The following is a 27787-nucleotide window of genomic DNA, read 5'->3' as shown; positions in this document are numbered from 1 at the left end:
GGAGTGTTTTCAGGACAGAAGTCTTAAGAAAATGCTCATTATTAGATGTCTATTTTTACTTATGTATTTAGCAATGGACTCAAATGGATTTGCAGTGATCCACAAACAAGCAGATTTCAGAAACTTTTCATGTTCACAACTCTTTTTAAATGGTTTCATTCGGATTGAGGCACATTTGACAGAGTGTGAACATTAAGATGCTTTTAAAGTGCTCATGAATTTTCCTGGCTAGAATATTGCAGAGGGTTTTGCCAGTTTTCTCACCACTCTGCTTCTCTCATTGGTGTTGAAAAACCTCCCAGATGCAAGGAATTCACCCAAGAGGCAAGCTCCTGCAGCTGGCCACTCACAGACCCCCACACCCAGCCATCCAATTCTCCATTCCCCATTAATTGGGTGTCAGGTGCTGATGGATTGTTAATTATTGGGTAAAACCCAGTATTTTGCCCCCAAGGAGCCCAAGGTCTAGCTTGTTGGTTATTGGAACCACTGGGTTGGTTATTTACTTTTCCTTGCCTCTCAAGACAAATCTGAGCTCCATCCAAGGACCTATATCTAGTGGCACTAGTAGCTTACGGAAATTTTTAATTTTGTTTGAGAAAACTAACAGCAAGAATAATATCCCTCATGGGGGAAGGAGGGGTTCTGGTCCCAAGGTGTCCCTGGCTCTTTTTTCTTCTCACCCACATAATCTTCTCATCATGGGCCCGACAACAGGGTACTGCTCATCCCTGGAATCCTGGGCATGTGGCTTGACCTTCTCAGTCTCCCTTCAAGAGAAATGTACCCATTTCACAAATGCAGCAATACTGGTCCCCCAAACACCTGGGCTACTGTTACTGTGAAGCAAAAGTAAAAATACTGAAGATGGGGACTGGCGCTGGGTCCCAGCCGTAGAGCACTTGCGTAGCACGTGCAAGGCCCTGGGTTCCATCTTCAACACCACAGAAAAATAAATGGATAGAACAAAGGTATTGGGTCCGACTCCAACTAGAAAAAATATTTTAAAAAATAAATACTGAAAAGGCAATATATCTAGCAATTAGCGAAATGCAAATTAAAACTGCAGCGAGCATCGCTTTCACTCCAGTCAGAATGGCAATTATCAAGAATACAGTAACAATAAATTGATGAGGATGTGGGGGACAGGGAATGCTCACACCTTGTTATAGAAACTACATGTTGGTGCAACCCCTCTGGAAAGCAGGTTGGAAATTCCATAAGAAACTCAGACTGAAAGCACCGTCTGACTCAGTCATCCCACTCATCTGCATAAAGAGGATAAAATCAGCATACTACAGGGACACAGCCACATCAATGTTTATGATAGCACAACTCACAATAGCTAAGCTATGGAGCCAGCATAAATGCCCATCAACAGATGAGTAGATAAAGGAATTGTGGTATATATACATGGTGGAATATTACTCAGCTTTAAAAAAGGATGACTTCATAACATTGGCCAGTAAATGAATGGATGTGGGGATTATCATTCTAAAGTAAAATAAGGCAATCCCCCCAATCCAAAAGTCACATGTTTTCCCTGATATGTGATATCTACATCACAAGGGATGGGGGCACAAAGAGAAGTTCAGTAGATTAGACAAAGGGGAACAACAGGAAGGAAGGGGAGATAAGAAGAGGAAAGACAGTAGCATGAATCAACCATAATGTTCCTGTTTAAATATATGAAAATACCAAATGAATCGGTCCATCATGCACACCCACACAAATGGGGTATTAAGGAGAATAAGGTATATAGGTATATTTTATGTTTGGATAATTTTATCAAATTTACTCTATGGTCATGTATAACTAAAAAGGATGAATAAAACAGAAAAAGATAAAAAAGTACTTAAAGGACCATGGATCCAATTTGATAGCATCTTAGCCAGATAAGGAAATGTCTTTAGGTACATTCCAGAATATACTAAACTACTCCCCTATTGGATGCTGCCAAAGGTGTTGGAGTCTGTGAGAAGGTGGAAGTTCAGGGCGATTCATGGAGAAGACATTTCCCCCCCCCCATTCATCTGCAGGTGCAGGGGTCCCAGGGGGCAGGTAATCTCAAGGCCTCTATGGTTAACAAAGTCAGAGAGGAGCCAGGTGCATTGGAGTCTATGGAGTTATTTACCAAATTAGGAAAACCTGGAGTTGTCTTTCCTGGACTCCCAATCAAATGCAAATTGTTTTTCCTTAAAGAGACAGACCCTTGAGCCCCACTTAACAAGAAGTCTTCTCTGTATTATGTGACTTTTTGCACCACTGAATTGGGGGGACTTCAAGCTAGGGCTGGGGAAGGGGCTCAGAGGTCGAGGCCTCTGAATTCAACCCCCAGTTCGCCAGAGAGTGCAGGAGCCCGGGTGCAGCTGGGGTTTACCCAGGTCTACTCTCTCGGGGTCTCTTCTGTGCTGATCGCCTTACTCATTCTCCAGCCTCAAAATGGGCTCTAGATAGATTCAACTCAGCTGGAGGAATATGAGCTCTCATGCTGCCAATTGGGTGGTAAACTCCTCCAGGGCGCCTGCCAGGCCCCCAGTGAGCCTCCACCAGCGCTGGCCATGATGCACTGGGCAGTACCAACTGGGCGAAAGGCCAGTTCTACTTGGAGAATTTTGCACATATAAACAGAGGACAAGTCAGCCTCCCGAAGATGCTTTGGGTGGTCTTATTATAGGAGGAGGTCCAGGTGATGAAACTTTCACGAAATGACTTCAACTTCCTAACATCAAAACCCAACAGAACTTCCCTGACCATAACAAAATGCGCAGACCTCTAAAGGAAAAGAAAAAAAGAAAAAAGTTGCACCCAAACCCTGCCATTCTGGCCTCCTCCAGATATCAGTCCACTGTCACTCAAAAAGAAGGCTAGCTGGGCTGGAGGGTGGGAGGGAAGAGCGGAGACTGACCGACGTCCTGTCCAATCAGAAGCCTGGTGCTGAGCGCTGTCCAATCCTGAGCGCAGCCAGCGAGCAGGGGGCGGGCCTCCGCACTTGGTTTGGGATTTATTTCTCTGTGGTCCGCGGTTCCAGGACTCCTGCAGTTGGACTCCAGGCTTTGCTTTGTGGCCGGGATCCCGGGTGGCCCTGCCATGCAAAGGCTGACGCTCTCCAGGGCAGGCTTGGCTGCTGGGCACCAGGAGATGGTGAGTGTGCAGTGGCACCTGGTGCCTGGACAGGGAGGCTCAGGAGAGAGGCGGGGCAGGGAGGCTGTCTGGCAGGACAGGCTGTGGTGGGAACCTGAGCTGGCTGACCCTAACTCAGGGCACTCTCTGCTTACACAGGCATGAGCCCATTGGGGACAGCGCCCCTCAGTCCCCCTGGCCAGCCGGGTGGGGAGCGTGACAGTGGCAGAGACCCCTCACGGCCTCCCCATCCCTTGGGGGCAACCTCAGCCCCTGGTCAGGTCCTATGTGGTAGGTGAGCGCTGCTGCCTGGTGTCTTCCTGGGCTGTGGTGATTGACAGGTGGGATCACTGGGAGAATCCAATTTCCAAGCCCCGCAATGGAGCACAAATGTCATCGCAGAGGCTGGGGGAGGGCGGGTTACACTGGAGGATTGGGAGGTCAAGGCCAACCTCTTCAAGTTGGCAAGGCACTTAGAGACTCAGTGTGACCCTGCCTCTAAATAAAATGCAAAATAGGGCTTGGTATGGAGCTCAGTGGTCAAGGGCCAATGAGTTCAATGCCCGGTACCCAAAAATAAAAAAATAATAATAATAAAAAATCAAATCCCCAAACACCATATTCCTGCAGGAGAGGAGCGGCAGCGTACAGGGACCTCGCTTATTCCTGAGCTAGTTTTGTGGAGTTTGTTTTATTGTTTTTGTTTGTTTGTTTGTTTTGTAGTTAATAGAAGGGTGCTTTACCACTCAGCCATGTCCCTGGTAGTTTTTAGTTTTTATTCTGCCCGCCTGTCTAGCTAAGTTGCTGAGATTGGCCTTGTTATGGTTTAATTGATAATGAATTTACCGTTGCAATTAAGTATAGGATTTTCACATCCACGTGGGTTCATGGGTGGGCTTTATTGACTTCGTGATTCAGAGATGATAATTGTAACAGTACAGCTCCACAATGTATATGTTAGGTAATAACTCTTTTTCTCTCATAATTCAAAAGTTTCTTAGTCAAGTTTACATATATTTAACTTTGTGGATGAATTTTAGGACTGGATGCTTCCATTAAGAGGAAAGCATGCTGGATTGTTTATTAGTGCATCATAGTTATACATAATACCACATGCATGTGGCACCCTGTAAAACTTACCCATGGTATTTTATACTATTTTTAAGCTGAATGTACCATTACTATTAGTGTATTATCCTGGTCCTATGAACTGATTTCAGCAAGTCCCTGCGGCGCGGGTCTATCATGTGTCTTTATTAGCAAAACAGTTTCTACAAATAGTTAAGAAGCACTTAAACTGTTTCAGTTTATTAGAATTCTTTTGTTTCCTATCATCATTGATACTATTTAATTTTGTCTCTAATAGGATTTTATTTTACATTTATTCGGTTTCTAAAGATGTTGAATTCTTTTTATTCTCATTATTAAACACATGGGTATCTCCTGTACAAATTGGCAGCTCAAGTCTTCTCCCTGAATTTCTTCTGTGCTGGATTTCAGAGTGTTGGGACCATGATAATCACCAGTTCCTGGGCCCTTTTCCTACCGGAGCGGGCTGGGATCTGCAGGGGTCTCAGGTTTTTCTCACCCCTGAGGTTTTCATTCTTTCTGGGGGGCATGGGGAGCATAGTGGGTTGAATGCAGAGGTCCTTTATGACAGAGCTACATCCCTCGTACTTTCTATCATTTATCTCTTGACAGATGCTGAGATGCTGAGTCTGGCCTTGAACTTACACCTCAGCCTCCTGAGTGGCTGGGATTACAGGTGTGGCCCTCTTTCCTGGGGCCCCCTGAATGTTCTAAATGTAAGGGAAGAAAAATGTCAGATGCACAACCCCGTCTCCCAGACGAAATCTCTACACTTGTATCAATGAATTCCTCAAATTCAAGTCCCCTGTCCCCACTGTAATAAAATAAGAAGCAAAGGTTTTGTTTTCTGTTTATGAGCTTTTTACATGAGAGAAAAGTACACCAAAAACCACTTGACATTTGAAAAAATGTGTGAGTTTGTGTGTGTGTGTATGTGTATTCTCCCTTCCTCTCCTAGGCTAGACCCTCTAGTCAGAATGTCTTTGGGCTGAGTGTCCCCCCTGTGGACTGCATGTCCCAGGGGTCTCATGCCCTCTGTGATATTTTCCTGGCCCTGGTTTGGCTCTGCCTGACACGAGGATCCCACACCTGGCACATCTGAGGTCTCCTGAGCATCTGGTACATATCAGCCACATGTTGACCTATGAGCAGTTGCATTTAGGGGAAGTAGTTTCTCAGGGGAGTAGGTGATGGCCCTGCAGCTGGGAGGAGTCTCCTTATCCAGAAGCCACTTCAGATGTTCCCTCGTCCTGGCTCCTGTGGATCCTGGAACAGCGATGGGCATGCAGCCATTTATTAACACACTGGTTCAAGTTCCTTTGGGAATGCATCCAGAGTTGTTGTTGTTCTGTTAGCTTTTAAAGAACTCCATGCTGTTTTCAAAAATGGCTGCACTGAGCTTATATTCTAGCCCCATGTGAGCAGGTCTCTTTCTCCATATCCATGTCATTGGAGGACTGGTTCCTTTGACTGTTTGATAGGAGCCTTTTGCACAGCTGCACTCAGACTGAGAAGCTCTCCTATTGGTGGGGGCTGAATTCCTGATGCAATTGGTTAGAACCCAGGCTGCCTGTGCTCACTGCAAGAAGGTGGTGTGAGCCTATTCTAGAAAGAAACAGGGAGCTGTTCTTTTGACAGCTTTCGCTTCACTCCTGGGAGGGGGGATCATAGTCCAGGGAAGTGCTTGCACACTAATGTGAACCCCCCCTTTCTGAGATACGCACATGCCCAGTTGCCATGCATTAGGATGGAGTCCATGGAAAGGGAAAAATATTGGGAATCTGAGTGCCTGGAGATCCTTCTTCCAGAAAGAACTGGCTAGACCTGGAGCTATTACTGAGTTAGGGGGGAGAGGGCTCAGGCAGGGATGCCTGGTGGACTGCACTTGTCCTGTCTACCCTTAGGGACTGGCTAGGGAAGAGCTCAACTGTTAGCAACCATAGTTTTCAGATCATGTTGCAAATCCCTTCTAGGGATAAACTGGGACCCTTGATCTCACTCCCCTTCTGCCATTGTCGCATGGATAAAGCTCATGACCCTCCACAGCCATCGAAAATCACCCCCTTTCTCTCATCCTGATACTTGTGTATATCCAGCTCTTTCTTCAATGAGCACAAGACAAATTCTGTTTCCAGGTACAAGTCATTTCATGTCCCATGTGCTCCATTTGTGACGCCAATCAGTTTTCCTCTACTCTGGGTGACACTGGACTTTGGTATTCTGTCCCAATTATGTGGCACATTGATCAAGGCAGGACTAATGCCCACGTGTCCCCCAACTTTGCCTGCCCTTTGGATGGTAGAGATTTTCTGAGTGGTCCAATGCATAGGTCTCTCAGTCCATTATAACTTTATTTAAAAGGGACTCAAAACAGAAGTAGGTGTTTATTTGGTGTATCCATGTGTGAAAGGAATCCAGGAGCCTCCTATTCTGGTATAATTTTGAAACATAATCCTACTCAATATATGCTTCTTTGGGATGCTGGAGTGTAATCCAGTACCACACACGTCCTACACCCAAGCCCTACCAGTGCTCTGTGCCTCCAGTTCCCACACCACCCTTCACGTTGGGTTGTCTTGTTCATTCACATCAAATCCTCTGCTGGAGATGGTTGCATTTATGTAGGCCTTTTCATTGCACTTAATAATAAAAATGACATTTACATACATATGGAGTCATCTATGAAATTTCTGCTTTGTGATTTCTTTGGTCCTCAAATTACTGCAATATGGTAATTTTATAATATGCATTAGTGCCTGGTAATGATAGCTCCTGCTTTTGTTCTTAGAGTTCAGAATTCCTGGCTAATTTCATATCAATTCAACTTTCCAGGAGAATTTTCAAACTGTTTGCTTTGGTCCCTTCTTCAATGAAAAGGAAACCATGGTGAAATTTTGGTGGGGTGTTGTTATAGATGAACCTGAGCGAAGCTGTCCTCTTTAAAATGAGGAGTACTATCATCTATACCTAGGGTGTTTAATTCAGTCTTGTATATGCTTATCTGAATTTGTATTTTTTCAAATTCTGAAGATGTACTATTTAAGTATGCTTATATGTGAAATGTGACATTTATGTGACAACTATATAAAGCTGACATGGTGTTTCATAGTATTTGTCAAACTGTATGCAATATGGCAAACAAAATGTGCCTGGTTGCAAGAATTGGTTATTTTCCATAGTTTGTTATTTATCTATTACCAAATGGACATCCTCTGTCACCAGGCCCTGGGTCTCGACTCTGGAGCAGCGTGCTGTGTCCCCATATGGACAGGTGCTGTAGGGTCCACATCTGTTTCTGTGGACCTTCATGATAAACCCACATATTCTTCAACACTGTCTCAATTTTTGTTCAATGTGACTTTATGGTACAGTCCCTCCTTTCTAAAGACGTTGATTGCTTTGTGATGAAGGGACATTTAGATACCTGCTATTTGAAGGGGCTGTTCACGGCTCTTGCCTGCGTTTCTCTTGTTGTCTCTGTTCTCCTTTCTTAGAAGAGTTTGGTTAAAGGTGAGGCAATTGGTTTCTTTCATCTGTCACTTCTCCTTGTTCTCTTTAATGGAGTCATTTGAGGAATAGAATTTTTGTTTTCATATATACAATTTATAAATTTAAAAATATTTTTTCTGTAACTTTGAAAAGGACTTTTTTTCATTCTTTTTTTCCTTTTGTGAAACTGGGGATTGGAACCAGGGTGCCCTATTACTGAACACTATCCTCAGTCCTTTTAAAATTTTTATTTAAAAAATTTATTTTTTTCTTAATTTTTAAAAATTACTACTGCCTATTTATTTTTTAAATTTAGGCAGGGTTTCACTCAGTTGCTAGGATAAGCTTCACAATTGTGATCCCCCTGCCTCAGCATCCAGACCACTGGATATATCAGGTATGTAGCACCAAATGCATCCTATCTCAGTTTCTTTCTTTCTTTCTTTCTTTCTTTCTTTCTTTCTTTCTTTCTTTCTTTCTTTCTTTTCTCTTTCTTTCTTGTTTCTAGATGTTTTTTAGATCATGATTTTTTATGGTTTTTATTATTTTTTTAAATACATGACAACAGTGGAATGCATTACAATCCTTATTTCACATAGAGCACAATTTTTCATATTTCAAATTTTCATGAACTTTGTATGAAGATGTCCATCACATTCCATCATTCTTGCTAATCCCCTGTGCCTTCCCTTTCCCTTCCACCCCTCTGCCCTATTTAGAATTAATCTATTCCTCCCATGCTTCCACTCCCTAACCCAGTATGATTAAGCTTCCTTATATCAGAGAAAACGTTCGGCATTTTTTTTGGGGGGATTGGCTGACTTCACTTAGCATTATCTTCTCCAACTCCATCCATTTACATGCAAGTGCCATGATTTTGTTCTTTTTTAATGATGAGTAATATTCCATTGTGTATATAAGCCACATTTTATTTTATCCATTCATCTACTGAAGGGCATCTAGATTGACTCCATAGTTTAGCTATTGTGAATTGTGCTGCTATAAACATTGACCTGGCTGTGTCCCTGTAGGGTGCTCTTTTTGTTTCTTGGTATAGTCCGAGAAGAGAAAAAGTTGGGTCAAATGGTGGTTCAATTCCCAGATTTCCACAGAATCTCCATACTGATTTCCAAATTGGCTGCACCAATTTACAGTCCCACCAGCAATGTATGAGTGTACCTTTCCCCCACATCCTCGCCGACACTTATTGTTGTTTGTCTTCATAATATCTGCCCTTCTTACTGGAGTGAGATGGTATCTTAGAGTGGTTTTAATTTGAATTTCTATGATTGCTTTAGATGATGAGCATTTTTTTCATATAATTGTTGATTGATTGTATATCCTCTTGAGAAGTGTCTTTTCAGGTCCTCGGCCCATTTATTGATTGGATTATTTTTTGGTGTTAAGACGTTTGAGTTCTCTATATACCCTAGATATTAGTGCTCTATCTGATGTATGAGGGGTAATAAATTGCTCCCAGAAAATAGGCTCTCTATTATATTGTTTTTTTTTAATAAAAATCTTTAGTTTCAATCCATCCCATGTGTTGATTCTTGGTTTTAATTCCTGTGCTATAGGAGTGTTATTAAGGAAACTGTAGCCTAATCCCACATGATGGAGATAAGGCCTACTTTATATTTTATTTGGAGAGTCTCTGGTTTAATTCCTAGATCCTTGATCCATTTTTAGTTAAATTTTATGCATGGTGAGAGAGAGGGATTCAAATTTATTTTGCTGCCTATGGATTTCCAGTTTTCCCAGCAACATTTGTTGAAGACGCTCTCTTTTTTCCAGTGCATATTTTTAGCACCTTTGTCTAATATAAGATAATTGTGGTTTTGTGGGTAGGTCTCTGTGTCCTCTATTCTGTACTATTGGTCTACCAGCCTGTTTTGATGCCAGAACCATGCTGTTTTTGTTACTGTGGCTCTGTAGTATAGTTTAAGGTCTGGTATAGCAATGCCACCTCCCTCCCTTTTCCTTCTAAGGATTGCTTTAGCTATTCTGGGTCTCTTATTTTTCCAGATAAATTTCATGATTGCTTTTCTATTTCTGTGAGGAATGCCATTGGGATTTTGATCAGAATTGCATTAAATCTGTAGAGTGCTTTTGGTAGTAGGGCCATTTTGATAATATTAATTCTGCCTATTCAAGATCAAGTTAAATCTTTCCATTTTCTAAGGTCTTTGATTTCTCTTTAGTGTTTCATAGTTTTCATTGTATAGATCCTTCACCTCTTGTTGATTCCTAAGTATCTTTTTTTGTTGAGGATATTGTGAATGGGGTAATTTTTGTCATTTCTCTCTCAGAGGATTTGTCACTGATATACAGAAATGCCTTTGATTTATGGGTGTTGATTTTATATCATGCTACTTTGCTGAATTCTAGTTCTAGAAGTTTTCTAGTGGAGTTTTTTGAGTCTTCTAGGTACAGAATCATATCATCAGCAAATACCACTAGGTTAGGTTCATCTTTTCCTATACTTATTCTTTAATTTCTTTCATCTGTCTAATTGCTCTGGCCAGTATTTCAAGAACTATATTGAATAGAAGGGGTGAGAGAGGGCATCCCTGTCTTGTTTCCGATGTTAGAGGGAATGCCTTCAGTTTTTCTCCATTTAGAATGATGTTGGCCGGAGGCATGGCATAGATAGCCTTTAAAATGTTGAGATAAGTTCCTGTTATCCCTAGTTTTTCTAGTGTTTTGAACATGAAGGGGTGCTGTATTTTGTCAAATGCTTTTTCTGCATTTGTTGAGATAATCATAAGGTTCTTATCTTTAAATCTACTGATGTGATGAATTACATTTATTCATATCTGTATGTTGAACCAACCTTGCATCCCTGGGATGAATCCCACATCATCGTGATGAACCATCTTTTTGATATGTTTTTGTATTTGATTTGCCAGAATTTTATTCAGAATTTTTGCTTCTGCTTTTTAGAGGTATTTGTCTGAAGTACACTTTCGTTTCAGTGTTTGTCTGATTTTAGCATCAAGGAGATATTTGCCTTACAGAGTGAGTTTGGAAGTGCTCCCTCTTTTTATATTTCATGGAATAATTTGAGGAGTGTTGGTGTTAGTTCTTTTTTGAAGGTCTTGTATCCATTGAGTCCTGGGGTTTATTTATTTATTTTTTGGTCGGTAGGCTTTTGATGGTGTCTTCTATTTCATTGCTTGAAAATGATCTGTTTAACTTACTCAGTTAGTGTAAGTCACATGATTCTAGACATTTGTTGATGACCTCAATATATTCTGTTTTATAGCAGTACAAATTTTCAAAATAATTTCTAATTATCTTCTGTATTTCTCTAGTGATCATGGTGATATTTCCTTTTTCATCATGGATTTTAGTAATTGGAGTATTTCTCTCCTACTCCACAGTAGCATGGATAAGGTTTTATCAAATGTATTTGTTTTTCAAAGAGCCAACTTTTCAATTTGAAATTTTTTAAAAAAATTAATAATATATGTATATAAAGTAGGTTGACATCAATTTGTGTGTTCATACCTGTACTTTGGATAATGATGTCTATTGTATTTTACCATCCTTGCTTATCCCTTTCCCCTCCCTATTCCTTTCACCACACTGCCCTAAATAGAATTCATCTATTCCTACCATGCTCCACCTCCCTACCCCACTATGAGTCAGCCTCCTTATATCAGAGAAAACATTCAGCATTTGTTATTTTGTGTTTGGCTAACTTCACTTAGCATTATCTTCTCCAATGCCATCCATTTACCTGCAAATGCCATGATTTTATTTTCTTTTATTCTGAGTAATATTCCATTGTGTACAAATGCCACGTTTTCTTTATCCATTCATCCCCTGAAGTTCATTTATGTTGGCTCCACAGTTTTACTCTTGTGAATTGTGCTCCAAAAAACATTGTGACTGTGTCCTTGTAGTATGCTGTTTTTAAGTCCTTTAGGTATAGACCAGGGAGTGCGATAGCTGGGTCAAATGGTGGTACCATTACCGGTCACTTTGTCAATTTTTATTTGCTTCTTTTGGTCCAATTTCATTGATCTCAGCTCTGATTTTAATTCTTTTCTGTCCTTTACTGCTTTTGGTGTTAATTGTTTTTCCTAGGTCTTTGAGATGTAATTTTAGGTCATTTATTTCACTTTTTCTTTTAAGGAGTAAACTCCATTCAATGAACTTTCCTGTTAGTAATGCCTTCATAGTGTCCCAGAGATTTTAATATGTTGTATCTGAGTCCTCATTCACCTCTAAGAATTTTTAAATCTCCTCTTTGATGTTTTCTGAAACCCATTGTTCATTCACTAGCATATTATTTAGTCTCCAGGTGTTAGAGTAGCTTCTATTTTTATCATTGATTTCTAATTTCATTCCATTATGATCTGATAGAATGCAGGGTAGTATCTTTACTTTTCTGTATTGCTTAGAGTTCCTTTTTGGCATGACATATGGTGTATTTTAGAGAAGGATCGATTTGCTGCTGAGAAGAAAGTGTATTCGCCTGTTGAAGGATGAAATAGTCTATATATGTCAGTTAAATCTAAGTTGTTGATTGTATTATTGAGTTCTATAGTTTCTCTCTGGATATTGTTTGGAAGATCAATCCAGTGGTAAAAGAGGTGTGTTAAAGTCACCCAGAATTATTGTCTTGTGGTCTACTTGGCCCTTAAACTTGAGAAGATTCTGTTTGAACATAGATGCTCCATTGTTTTGGAGGTGTGTATGTTTATAATTGTTCTGTCTTGTTGGTGTATGGTTCCTTTAAACAGTACGTAGTATCCTTCTTTATGCCTTTTGATTAACTTTCACTTGAAGTCCACATTATTTGATATAAGAATGGAAACCCCTGCTTGCCTCCACAGTATATGTGAGTGGTAGGTTTTTTAATATTTATATTTTGTATAAGGACACAATACCTTTATTATTTAGTTTTATGTGGTGCTGAGGATCGAATACAGGGCCTCACATGTGCTAGGCTAGTGCTCTACCACTGAGCCCCAGCTCCAGCCTGAGTGATATATTTTTTTCCAACCTGTCAACTTTTGTCTGTGGGTGTCTTTTTCTATGAGATGACTCTCTTGGAGTCAGCATATTGTCGGTCTTTTTTAATCCAATCTGCCTGTCTTTTGATTGCTGAATTGGAACTAAACTTTCAGGGTTATTATTGAGACAAGATTTGAATTCCCAGTTATTTTTGTTTATTTTTTGGTATTTAACTAAGTCAGTTTCTCTTTGATAGGTTTTTCCTTTAGAGTGATACTACCTTTTTCTGATGATTTATGGTTGTTCATTTCCTCCTCATGGAATATTTTGCCAAGGGTGTTCTGTAGTGCAGGTTTCTGGTTGTAAATTCTTTTAATTTTGTGTATGATGGAAGGTTTTTATTTTGTCATAAAATAACATCTGAATCAAAAAATAATTGCTGATCAAAATTTAATTTTGCTGGGTATGATTCTTGGTTGGCATCCATTTCTTTCAGAGCTTGGTTTATATTGTTGCAGGATCTTGTAGATTTCAGGGTCTCAGTTCAGAAATCAGAGATCCTGATTCGTTTTCTCCATATGTAATTTGATTCCTTTCTCTTGTTGCTCTTGAAATGCTCTGCTTCTCCTGTATGCTAGGTGTTTTCATTATGATTTGCGTTGGTGTAGACCTGTAGTGATCTTGTTCATTTGGTGTCCTATATGATCCTTGTATTTGATTTCCCAATTCACTCTACATGTTTGGAAATTTTTCTGGTGTTATTTTATTGAATAGATTGTCCATTTCTGTAGTTTAGACCTCTATGCTTTCATCTATCCTAATAGTTGTTAAATTTGGTCTTTTCATATTATCTCACAATTCTTGAATCTTCTGCTGATGGTTTCTTACGATCTTCACTGGGGTCAACTTTATTTTTTCAAGATTATATATTTTGCCTTCAATGTCAGAGGTTCTGTCTTCCAAGTGATCTATTCTGATGGAGATGCTTCCTATTGAGTTCTTTTTTTTTTTTTTTTTTTTTTTTAAAGAGAGAGAGAGAGAGAATTTTATTTATTTTTTAGTTCTCGGCGGACACAACATCTTCGTTGGTATGTGGTGCTGAGGATCGAACCCGGGTCGCACGCATGCCAGACGGGCGCGCTACCGCTTGAGCCACATCCCCAGCCCCTCCTATTGAGTTCTTAATTTGGTTTACTGTTTCCTTCATTTCAAGGATCTCTGTTTTGTCTTTTTGTTTTCAAAATCTCTATCACCTTATTGAAGTAATCTTTTGTTTTCTGTATTTGCTTATGTAGCTCTTTATCGAAATGATCCTTTGCTGCCTGTATTTGCACTCATAGGATCTTTTAATTCACAGAAAATTATGTACCTTCTCCCATTTATCCTGCTGTTCTGACCATGGATTCTAATAATGTAGCATCTTTGTTTGGGGCACATTCTTTCTTGATTTCTCATGTTGTTCATGCATCTTTCCTTCAAGCCCTGTGTTTTTAAAATATATAGCCATGTTGGCTTATACGGTCCCCAGTGGGTTTCAATACCTTTCTTTTTAAAAATTTATTTATTTTTTAAATACACAACAATAGTGGAATGCATTACAATTCTTATTACACACATAGAGCAGAATATTTCGTATCTCTGTATAGAAAGTATATTCATGCTGATTTATGCCAATATATATGTACTCATTTCTTTCTGCAATACAACTCTTCATACACATATATATCACAATTTTTCATATCTCTGGTTGTATATAAGGTATGTTGGCACCAATTTGTGTCTTCATACATGTACTTTAGATAATGATGTCATCACATTCCACAATCACTGCTAATCCCCTGCCTCCTCCACTCCCCTCCAACCCCTCTGCCCTATGTAGAATTCATCTATTCCTCCCATGCTCCCCCTCCCTACCACACTATAGTCAGCCCCCTTATATCAGAGAAACCATTCAACATTTATTTTTTTGGGTTTTCCTAACTTCACTTCTCCAATACCATCCATTTACGTGCAATTGCCATGATTTTATTATTGCTGAGTAAAATTGCATTGTGCATATATGCCCCATATTTTTATCCATTCATCCAGTGAAGGGCATCTGGGTTGGCTCCACAGTTTGCTATTCTGCATTGTGCTGCCATAAACATTGACATGGCTGTGACCCTGTAGTATGCTGTTTTCAGGTCCTTTGAGAATAGTCTGAGAAGAGGAATAGTGGCGTCAAATGATGTTTTCGTTTAAAATTTTGAAAGAATCTCTATACAGTTTTCCATGTTATTTTCACCAATTTGCAGTGTATGAGTGTGCCTTTTACTCCCACATCCTTGCCAACACTTGTTGTTTGTCTTTATGATAGCTGCCATTCTGACTGGAGTGAATGATATCTTAGAGTGGTTTTGATTTGCATTTCTCTAATTGCAAGAGATAATGAACTTTAAAAAAAATATTTGTTGATTGATTTTACATAATTTTCTGAAAAGTGTCTGTTCAGGTCCTTGGCCAAATTGTTGATTGGATTATTGGTTTTTTTGGTTGCTTAGCCTTTTGAGTTATTTATATACTAGATATCAGTTCTCTATCTGATGTGTGAGGGGTAAAAATCTACTCCCAGGATGTAGGCTCTCTGTTCACCTCAGTTTTTTTTTTTTTTTTCTGAGAAGAAACGTTTTAGTTTGAATCCATCCCATTTTTAATTCTTGGTTTTAATTCTTGTGCTATAGGCATCTTATTAAGGAAGTTGGGGTGGCCTAGCCCCATGTGATGAAGATTATGGCCTACTTTTTCTTCTCTTAGATGCAGAGCCTCTGGTTTAAATTGTAAGTCCTTGATCCACTTTGAGTTGAGTTTTGTGCATGGTGAGCGATAGGGTTTTAATTTCATTTTTTCTTTAAATTGGATTTCCAGTTTTCAAAGCAACATTTGTTGAAGAGGCTATCTTTTCTCCAATCCATGTTCTTGGCACCTTTGTCTAATGTAAGATAATTGTAATTTTGTGAGTCAGTCTGTGTGTCCTCTATTCTGTACCATTGGTCTCCCGGCCTGTTTTAGTGCCAATACCCTGCTGTTTTTGTTACTATTGCTCTGTAGTATAGTTTATAGTGATACCACCTGCTTTTCTCTCCTTGCTTTTAAGTGCTTTAGCTATTCTGGGATTCTTATTTTTTCCAGATGAATTTCATGATTGCTTTTTCTACTTCTATGAGAAATGTCATTGGGATTTTGATCAGAATTGCATTAAATCAGTGTAGTGCTTTTGGTTGTATGGTCTTTTTGATAATATTAATTCTGCCTATGCAAGACTAAGGTAGATATTTCCATCTTCTAAGGTCTTCTTTGATTTCTTTCTTTAGGGTTCTGTAGGTTTCCTTGTATAGATCTTTCACATCTTTCGTTAAGTTGATTCCCAAGTATCTTATGTTTTCTTTTTTTGAAGTTACTGTAAATGGGGTAGTTTTTCTTATTTTCTTCTTGAGGCTTTGTCACTGACATACAGAAATGCCTTTTTTTAATGTGTGTTAATTTTATATCCTGCTGCTTTGCTGAATTCATTTTTTAGTTAGAGAAATTTTCTGGTGGTGCTTTTGGGGACTTCTAGGTATAGAATTTTATTTTCAGCAAATAGTGCTAATTTAAGTTCTTTTCCTGTAGTTATTTTTTTAATTTGTTTCATCTGTCTAATTGCTCTGGCCAGTGTTTCAAAAAATATGTTGAATAGAAATGGTGAGAGGGTGCACCCCTGTCTTCTTCCAGTTTTTAGAGGGAATGCCTTTAGTTTTTCTCTCTTTTTTATGATGTTGGCCTTATGCTTAATGTAGAGAGCCAGTATGATGTTGAGGTATGTTCCTGTTATCTCAAGATTTTCTAATTTTTTGAACATGAAAGGGTGCTTTATTTGTCAAATGGTTTTTCTGTGTCTCATGACATGATCATATGATTCTTATTTTTAAGTCTATTGATGTGATGAATTACCTTTATTGATTTCTATATGTTGAACCAAAACTGTATTCTTGGACAAACCCCACTTGATCTTGGTGTACGACCTTTTTGATATGTTTTTGTATTTAATTTGGCAGAATTTTATTCAGAATTTTTGCATCTATGTTCATTAGAGATATTGGCCTGTATTTTTCTTTCTTTCATTTGTCCCTGCCTGGTTAGGGATCAGGGTGATACTGGCCTCATTGAATGAGTTTGGAAGTGCTGCTTCTTTCTGTATTTTCTGAAATTAATTGAAGAATATTGGTATTTTGAATTTCTTCTTTAAAGGTCTTGTTTAACTCGGCAGTGTATCCATCTGGGCCAGGGCTTTTCTTGGTTGATAAGCTTCTGATGGCATCTTGTATTTCGTCATTTAATATTGGTCTGTTTAAATTGTGTATGTCTTTCTGATTCAATCTGGGCATATCATATGACTTAAGAAATTTGTAGATGCCTTCAATGTCTTCTATTATATTGGAGTATACATTTTCAAGATAATTTCTAAATATCCTCTCTATTTCTGTAGTGTTGTTGAGATATTGCCTTTTTCATCATGTATGCTGGTAATTTGAATTTTCTCTCTTCTTTTTATTAGCATAGCCAGGGATCTGTCAGAGAACCAGCTTTTTGTCAAGGTTTATTTTGTTTCTTTTAATTCAATATCAATTCTAATTTCAATTATTTCTTGCCTTCTACTGCTTTTGCTGTTGATTTTTTCTTCTAGGTCTTTGAGATGAAGTATGAGATCAATTATTGACTTTTTCTTCTTTTAATGAATTAACTCCATGCAATGAAGTTTCCTGCTAGTACTGCTTTCATAGTGTTCAAGAGATTTTGATATGTTGTGTCTATGTTCTTGTTTACCTCTAAGAGTTTTTTAATCTCCTCCTTGAAGTCTTCTGAAACCCATTGTTCATTCTATTGTACCAAATTGATTCACTCGTTGAACTGCTTATAGAACTTGAAATATTTCAAGTTTTTCTTTTCACAAGGTGGAAGTGTCACTTTACATGTCTCCAAACATTAATATTTTATGAATATTTTACACATTGGGAATGTTTCATGGATGATACTTAAAACTAATTGTATAGGGGATCTAGATCTATCTCATGGATAGAAAGCAGAGGGAATAGGCACCAGACTGTTTTCAAAAGCTTTTTTACCAGTCTTTTTGTCTCCCTTGTGCCAAATCTCCTTATGATAATATCTTTGACAAGTCTGATTTGTATCTGGAATGTCCACCAAATTTCACATTCACTGATGGCTGAAAAGTTAGGAGTTGGGCTTTTATTCAGTGCTTGGGTTATGGTATATATCCTTCACTTCACTATGATATGGAATATATATACTATTTTTGGACTTATGTATTTTCCTCCAAATTCGATAATGTAAAATATCTTATTACATAATTAAAGTCACTCTCCTACATGACGGTCAGTTTTACAAACTCTTAATTCAAATTGAAACCTGAATAATGGTGTGGTCTATGTTCTATTGATCTAACAATTTTTATTTCAGGAGCCATTGACATTCGGGGATGTAGCTATTGATTTCTCTAAGGAGGAATGGGAATGCCTGGATCCTGCTCACCAGAATTTATATAGAGAAGTGATGTTGGAGAACTACAGCAACCTAGTCTTTGTGGGTGAGCATAACTTTCCTTCAAAATCCCTAATTATCTTTATTTAATTTTCTTCCCTTGAAGTATATGTTTTGGGAACTTCTCCACAAGAATGTGTTGCAGATTTATGCTTTCAATAAAGAAGATGGGGTAGTTCTTTGTGCTGACAAGACAATGTTAATGATGTTTATTTTCATCCTTAATGTTTTACTTTGGTGGCATGATATATATCTTTCACATGACATATGGTTGACTTAGAGGAATGCAGTGATGTCAAAACCTGTGGCCCACATATAGCAGAGGACATAGTTGAGGTAGAGGAGGAAGTCTAAATTCAAAAAGATTCATTAAGACATTATCCAGCAGAATATATTTTTGAGAAGCTTTGAATTATTTCTCTTGTTATCAGAGCAAAACCTGTCCTGTGTTTTGTGCTTTAAAATTATGTAGTATCCTGCTTTTCCTCCATACAGTCAATTTAACAACAAAACACTCCTATGAATTTCCTTTTTATTCATATATGGTGCTGAGAATTGAACCCAGGCCCTCACAAATGCTAGACAAGCTCTCTGACACTACTCTAAAACTCCAGCCCTTCTTCCATTATTTTCAGGAAAGTTTTGCACATTTCTGGAGACCTCTAGGTCCACACATTGTAATACATTACTATCATAAGTCAGTTTTTCTAATCTTATTTGTACATTTTTTTTTTCACAAAAATTTCCTTATCAGTGTTCTTTCTGATATGTGTAATGGATTTTTTGTGAAATTATCTGCCATGGAATGAATGTCAAGTTGAACAAAGACTGCTGTTTTGAGAGATGGTGTAAGTTTTATTTGAGTTAGAGGATTTGTAAAATAATACGTCTGTGGATATTTACAATTGGGTTGTTTTTTTCTTTTTTTTTAAATTTTGTACAGTAGTTTTCATGTTATAGACTGGGTTTCTACTTATCAGTTAATTGCTTCACAAACTAAGATATATAGGATTTTTGTTTGTATTACCAATAATATTATATGTGCTTTTGCTTGTATAAATATTAAGCCTCTTTTGTCCATGACTTTTGTATTTTATGTTGATTGGCTTTTTATTCTGCCCATGTACCTATGAATTGAAGTTTTCTCCGTATAAGTGTAATGGGAATTGATGGCAGTGATACTCTCATGCTGAACTACACCCCAAGCTCCTTTTCACTAATATTTGGAGAGAGGTTCTCACTAAGTTATTGAGGATGTCTTGAATTTGCAATTCACTTGCTTCAGACTTCCTAGTAGCTGAGATTAAATGCATGCCCATCATTTGTATATGGATGAGCTTGTTCTTATTTATAGGATAAAGACCACATTATTTTAAATGTAGCTTTGAGAAATGTTGCAATTCTCTTTATCTTTTAATTTTCATTGTAATCAAAACCACAAAATAAAACTTACTGTCTCCAAAATTTTAAATATACATTTCAGTAACATTAATTCAAATTGTTATGCAATATCTCTACAAATTTTACATCCCCCAAAAAAATAAAGAATGCCTAGAAAGCAAGGACTCATTTCTGTCTCCTCACCACAAAACTATTCTCTTTTGTTCAGAAAGCTTTTTTTTTTAGTTTATACATGTCATGTTCATAGAATTCTGCAGTATTCTTTTTGTGACATATCAGTTAACCTAGTATACATACATTTTGTAAAATATATAATTAGAATAAATTCTTTGACTTCAAAGTTCTATAGTTTCTATATTCCAATATGGCTCATCATTCTTTTCAAGGGATATTTGGTTTGTGTCCCCCATGATGGCTCTGTTATATAACAATGTAACAACAATCATGTGCAATGTTTTTAATTTGCTATTGATGTGAGGGCTTATTACCACACTCACTAAGAACTCCATCTACCTGACTCCATGTTTGCATTTACAAATGAATGCTGTAAATTTTAATATATTTTTTTATCAGGGAAATAGTCTTATTTGTATTTTGAGGGATATTCATACAATTTAAAGGATCAATTTCTTTGCTTACAGTTGATTTAGCCATGTATTTTTTCTGTTGGTAAGCAGGAAAACCTTTTTGAACACTCCCCAAATATTCACACGTTTCTATTTTTATCTTTAATGAAACAGAAGAAAGATGGTAGATTTTGAAAATATATTCAGAAGGAGGAAAATCTTTGTGTAACACAATATATTTTTCTCTACTATATTACTCTCCAAAGTAATGTACTCATCTTGGATACTGTGAACACAAAGATGATTAGGAAAATCTTCAAAGTAATTTCTGTGTGTATTTTTATTTGATTTATATATTTCTACAGTAATGATGGACTTGGATTTAATAATCCACTCCCCTGCTGATGTTATTATTTGGTGTAATTTCTTAGATTTGCAAAATATACTCAGCCCAGTCCAGTAAGTAAACATGTTTGTTATTTTTATTTATTACAGCCATGACTTCTCATCATCCTCGAGAAATTTTACCAGAGCTGGGAATAAAAGAGAAAGAGGGAAGATATGGAAAGTGTGACTTTGACTATTTACAGCCAAGAAAACAATGGGAAAATATAGGTGAGAGTAAAGTTCAAAAATTGTATTATAATACACAAAATCAATCAGTAGTCCCTATATATGATAAAAATTTTATGGTCAAAAGACACCAGAAACAATTAATATCTGAAACAAAAATTAAATGTATTCCAATTATTTTGAGGAGTTTTATGTGTCGTTAACAATAAATCCACAGCCATTTTTGAACTGAAAGGCAATGTGGAAAATTTGAAATCTAGTCCATGCATCAGTTTTTAACTTGGCCAATTATAAAAGTAGCTCTGACTTAAAATTCCAGTCAAACATTTGCACAGAAAAGATATTTCTAAATTTGATCCTTTTGGGAGTTTCTTTATAAAATTTCCATTTTTCTGAAACAAGAGATTAATTTCTCCTTGTGCCCAAGTGGACAATATTAAGAATTGTAGAGAAGTTTCTACTTCCCCACTATTTCCCAATGACAATTCTGATACAGATTTCTGGAAAGTGCACTGTATAGATAATGCTAGAAGTAACACAATAAGCCATGTCTCTATATGAGTAATGACCAGTATATTTACATTGGTGATAAAAATTATGACCATAGAGAAATCCTAGTAATTTTCTAAAGAAAATTTACCAAGATGAAAAATGTAGGAAAGTCTTTATTCAGTGATCAAAAACTAGTATTTATTAAAATATTCATAGCCAAGGCAAAACCTGCAAGTGTAAGATATGTGAAAGGACTCTTAACCACAGTGCAGAGCTTGCTTAATACAAGAGAATTTATAGAGAAAGAGAGCCATATAAGTACAGAAGATATTGAGTTTGCAAATGCTTTGATATATTTTTTAAACACAGCAGATACTATGACAGTGATAAATTCTACAAATTTAAAGAATGTGGAAAAACTTTTAGAGAAAAGTTACTACTTGTTAAGTATCAGATGATTTATACTGAAGGAAATACCTGTAAATATAAAAAGTGTGGGAAAGCCTTAAACAATTTTTCAACTCTTAAAAATATTTATTTGGCACAGAAGACCTACCAATGTGAAGAATGCAATGTACTCAAGAACTTTATTCAACATCACAGTGTTCATTCAGGAGATATGCTATGCAAATGCAAAGAATGTGAAAAATCTTCTAATAAAAGCTCAAATCTTATTTGTCACCTGTGGACACACCCTGTAGTGATGCTGTATATATGTAAACAATTTTGCAAAGGTATCAGTCCAAAACCAATTCTTAAAAATTACCAGAGAATTCATACTGGAGAGAAGCCCTTCAAATGTAAAGTATGTGGCAAAAAGTTTTAATACAAATTCACATCTTGATTGCCACAACAGGATTCATACTGGAGAGAAGCCCTACAAATGTGAAGTGTGTGGCAAGAATTTTAATACAAACTCAAATCTTGATTGCCACAACAGGATTCATACTGGAGAAAATCCCTACAAATGTAAAATGTGTGGCATGAATTTTAATCAAATATCATCACTTACTCAGCACCAGTGAATTCAGACTAGAGAGAAGCCCTACAGCTGTAAAGAATGTGGCAAAGCTTTTAATAGCATCTCACAGCATAATTGGCACAGAAGTATTCATACTTGAGAGAAGCCCTACAAATGTAAAGTGTTTGGCAAAAGTTTTAATACAAACTCACATCTCTATTTCCACAACAGGATTCATACTGGAGAGAAGCCCTACAAATGTAAACTGCATGGCAAGAGTTTCAGTCAAAAATCATCACTTACTCAGCACCAGAGAATCCACACTGGAGAGAATCCCTACAAATGTAAAGAATGTGGCAAAAGTTTTAATCAAAAAATAGTACTTACTCAGCACCTGAGAATCCACACTGGAGAGAAGCCCTACAAGTGTAAAGAGTGTGGCAAGAGTTTTAATCAAAAAATATTACTTACTCATCACCTGAGAATCCACACTAGAGAAGAGCCCTACAAATGTAAAGAATGTGGCAAAGATTTTAATCAACAATCATCACTTACTCAACACCAGAGAACTCATATTAGAGAGAAGTCCTATAAATGTGAAGACTGGCAAAGCTTTTAATATTGAAGATCACATCTTACTAAACATTACAGATGTTATACTGGAGAGAAGTTTTACAATGAAAATATTGCATCAGTTTCTTTAAGGATGAATCAACCCTTTTTTCACAGGTGTTCAACACTATTTCACACCAGAGATATGATAGCACAGAAATTATATCAATGTAAAATAGGTGACAGAGTTTCCAATAGTTGTTCACACCCTACTCAGCACCTCAGAATTCATATGAGTGAGAGGACATGCAGAAAAATTTTTGCAAAACTTTTTGCAATTGATCAAACATTTTTAAAACACTGCAGGATTTATAGCATATAGAAACCCAAAGAATGTGTCCAAGATTCTATTCAAATTTCAGACATTTTTTATTTCTGACCTCATATCTATAGCAAACGTGGAGTAGCATTTGTCCAAAGTATGTACCTTAGATAACAGAAAAATATTTAGAAAATCACCTTGCAAATATAAAGATTGTAGTAAGTTTCTTATCTATAGACCATCCCTTGAAGTATTTGGGATGTAGGAGGAAAAAAAATCATTTAAATGTAGAAAATGTGTAATTGCTTTTGACATTTTTTGAAAATTTTCTTAACATCTTTAGCTGATATTGTAGAAATAAGAAAATACAAGTATAGAATTGTGCATCCCTAAGAGGAAATAATTTTAGTATAAATCAACACTTATTAAAGAGTCTCATTTTTCACAACTGGAGAAATAATGATACTCAGAGTTGATTATTTCAGAAGTCTCTTAAGATTTATATGAAATTTAAAATTTAAATTTTTAAGAGCCTCTTAAACTTAGGGACACTTAATCAGTAAACCACACCCTCAGATTTGTTTTCTATTTTTTATTTACAGATAGGTTTTGCTAAGTTGTTTAGGGCCTCACTAATATATGGACCCTGACTTTGAACTTGCAAATCTTCTCACATCCCTAGGGTCACAGCATGGTCCACCATGCCCGTTTTACAGAGCATTTTTACTTATATTTCATTACAGATGCAATTTGTTACTCAATAAAGTGTGAATTTCTTAATGTAAACCTTGTCATGCATTTAATGATATTATTAGGTCACACATCCCCCACAATTCACTTTGCTAATGGATCAATTCAATAGTAAAACGTTCTATTAGGTAAATAGTGCTAGAAGGTCTCCACTAATTATTTCATATGGTTAATCAAGTATTATTTGGATAATATTATTTATGTAAATTATATGCTCTCTTGTTTGTAATTATGGGAAAATTAAGACAGTTATAGGAAGGACCTAGAAAGACTAAAATAATGCCCAGATATCCCTAGTTTGAATTATGAGTTTAACATTTCACCTTATAGAGTAGCAGTACTCCCTAAGGGATATACAACTCCGGAGAGTTATACAAGCTTCCAATCAGGGAGAGGAGAAAGACTTAAGCGACTAGGTGCCAACGAGCACATTCAGGCAATAAAGGAGTGTTGCTGAAGGGGGAAATAGTCTTAATGTTTCCTGGGGAATCCACATGGTCCATAGGCCCATCTTGACTCTTGGACTGAAGACACCATGCAGTTCCTCATGAATTCAGACTTTCATCACTGAGGAGACTATACTAGCCTGTAGTATAGGAAAATCATCACAATTTGGGACCACTTTTTTAGTTTTGGATACCCAGTAAAAAAGTGTAATTAAACATGTAAAATGATGACTGTAAAAAGAAAAAGACATAATGTAGGAGCATTTATGCCCCATATGTTTATATCATTATATATTTTGATTTTATAGACCCTTTGGTTCTACTTAATAATTTACAATATAATGTTTGTTATACTTATTGGATTATATGATAGATGGCATGTGTCATGTTCTTCCAGAACCTTCTGCAACCCAGTAATTGTAAGATACTGTAAACTAACCATGTCCCTCCTCAGATCTTATAGCTCCAAGAGCCCATGACACCACAGAGAGAGAAACACAATTTTGATTCCAATAAACCTCTAGACTCATATCTACAAGTCCTGTTCAAAAAGTAAAAACACATTATTCTCTTCATATGTGAGTCTCTTGGGTAAACAAAACACTACCCACCAACATTTCATTTAACTTTATTTGGGAAAATAAATATTGAAATATAACGATAAGTTCTAGAAGAATAATATTCACAACATTCTTTATTCCAAAGGGTAAATATCTAGGTTTCATGCTTATCTCCATATTATTTTATGCAGAAAACTGGCTTTGTTTTACATGTGAGAGCTTGAACTGTTTATATGGCCAGGAGGGAAGATTCAGTCCTAGGGGTCTAAGGAAAATACTAAATACCTTCCCTTTTCTTGATTGAATGATGTCTACAGTCCTTGATGAAATAGATAATGAATGCTGATTTCTCAATGCATCTGGCTCCGTGGCTCACTCATTGGAATCCCAATTTATTTAGTCATCTCAAGGCTATCACTCCCTCCTGTAGGATCTGACCTGTTCTTGGGAGGACTTGGGGTTCCTCAGGGGATCACCAGGTCATGCAAGATATTAGAATGAAGTTTTCTTTGTTCTAACTTGTATATATTTGGCCTCACTTTCAATACAATTTAGAACAAGACTTCAGACTCTCACCTGTGGAGAGGATGCTCTGCTCAGCACTTTTCAGTCAGGACCCTGAAAAGCTCTTTGGGACTCCCCAGTACATAGCTTCAGTGGTTGGGTTTTCCTAGTCTGGTAGTACAGTTGCCTGTGTCTGTTACGTTTGCTTTCTCTCTTGCTTTCATAGTATTACTCAAGGAAACACTGTCTTGTGTGAAGAGAGTGTCTTCCTCATCTATTGGATCTGACCTGCAAAGTTGAGCAGCTGCCCACAAACTGAATGTCACAAACACATGTATGTGTTATCTAATCAGGAAGTAGTGTACCTTTCAACTGCATGATTTTTTTTTTGCATGGGGGAGAAAATTGAGAATGCTTTGAGTACACACAGCACTATTAATAGAATAACACTGCTATGTATTGTTTCCTTTCTGCTCAACTTGTTAGTATTGTTCTTATGCTGTTTGTAAAACAAATAGAAAAGAGTTGTAAACCAAAAATTTTGTGATTATAGCTAGTTGTGCAGACTGACTTGGGCAACTCTATTTACCATTGTTGTTTTGTATGGGCTCAAGGTACTCTTTTATACTTTTATTTACCCTTAATGACATTACCATTCATTGAAGAGTTTTTAACTCACAAACTTTCTCGGTATACAAATTATCCCTTGCCACTTTTAAAATTTCTTACTCTTTTTAGTTATACATGATAGTAGAGCAAATTTTGACATATTATACATGGAGTAAAACTCATTTTAGTGAGCATTCCATTCTTGAGGTGTACATGGTGTGGACCTTCCCTGGTGGTGTATTTATATATAAACATTGAAAAGTTGTGTCTGATTCATTCTACTGTCATTTGTACTCCTATTTCCCTTTTCTTCCCTTCAATGCAACTTTGTCTAATCCACTGAATTTCTATTCTCCCCCCCCTTTTTGAGTGTTTTAGCATCTATCTATATCTATATCTATATCTATATAATGTATTATATGTAATGTCTGTTTCATTCTACTATCATTTCTATCCCCATATTCCCTCCCCTCCCTGCAATCATCTCTACTTAATATAAATAACTATTTTTCCCCAGCCCCATTGTGAATTAGCATATAATTATTGGAGAGAACATTTGGCCTTTGTGTTTCTGTGTGTGGGGGTTTGGGGGCTTATTTCACTTAGCATGATATTCTTTAACTCTATCCTTTTACCACCAAATGGCATAGTTTCATTCATCTCTAAAGCTAAGTAATCTTCCATTGGTGGGGGTAATTATATATATATATATATATATATATATATATATATATATATATATATATATATATATATATCACACTTTATTTATCCATTCATCTGTTGAAGGAAAAATAGGTTGGTTCTATGGTTTATCTATTGTGAATTGTGCTGCTGTAAACATTGGTGTAGCTGTTTCACTCTAGTATGCTGCTTTGAAGTCCATTGTGTATAGTCCAAAGAGAGGGATAGCTGGGTCAAAAGATGGTTCTATTCTGGTATTTCAAGGTGTCTCCATACTGCTTTCCATGGTGGTTGCACCAATTTGGAGTCAATCTCATTAGCAATGTGTGAGTGTTCCTTTTTCCCCACAACCTCACCAACATTTATTGTTGCCTGTATTATGAATGATTGCCATTCTGACTGAAGTGAGATAAAATCTTAAAGTAATTTTGATTTACATTTTCCTAATTGCTAAATAGGTGGGATGTTTTTTCATATATTTGTTAATGAATTATATTTCTTCTGAGAAGTGTATGTTCAGTTACAGAGTCCATTTGTTTACTGGTTTTTGTTATTGTTGTTTGTGTTAATTTTGAGTTCTTTATATACCCTAGAAATTAGTGCTTTTTCTGAATTACATGTGGTAAAGATTTGTATAAAATCTGTTGGTTCTTTCTTCACATTATTGTTTCTTTTGCTGAGAAGGAGCTTTTTAGTTTGAACCTATCCCCTTGATTTATTCTTGATTTTCACTTTTTGTGCTGTAGGGGTCTTGTTATGGAAGTCAGATTGTGGACCAACATTCACCTCAGATTTTTAAATGGTATCCCAAGTTCATGAATGTTTCAGTTTTATTGTTTCTCTTACTATCTTGCCTTATACATGTACATGTTCTAAAGAGTCATGAAATGATCTAGCTTCACATACATGATTTTCTGATGACTATTATTTTTCAATATGTAGGTGCAGATTACTTAAAATATATATCTACTATTTCAGACTTTAACTAAACCAAATACATGCCTTGTGTAGTAAATGTTCCATCAGTAGAACAACATCAAATCTATAAGTGCATGCACATCCACCCCAGAGCTTGGCCCATAACACTGATTCTATACTAGTTTTACAGTTTAGAACTCCATGAA

At 36.9% G+C, this 27787-nt stretch overlaps 1 pseudogene; it reads left to right on the top strand.

Moving 5' to 3' along the window:
- Positions 1 to 22855, top strand: part of LOC144251509 (uncharacterized) — a 51669-nt pseudogene extending 28814 nt beyond the window's left edge.
- The last annotated feature ends 4932 nt before the right edge of the window (positions 22856 to 27787 follow it).

The sequence above is a fragment of the Urocitellus parryii genome (genome assembly GCF_045843805.1).
Source record: "Urocitellus parryii isolate mUroPar1 chromosome 16 unlocalized genomic scaffold, mUroPar1.hap1 SUPER_16_unloc_3, whole genome shotgun sequence".
Lineage (NCBI taxonomy): Eukaryota > Metazoa > Chordata > Mammalia > Rodentia > Sciuridae > Urocitellus > Urocitellus parryii.
Note: the sequence above shows the minus strand (reverse complement) of the source record. Positions and strands in the feature narration are given on the sequence as shown.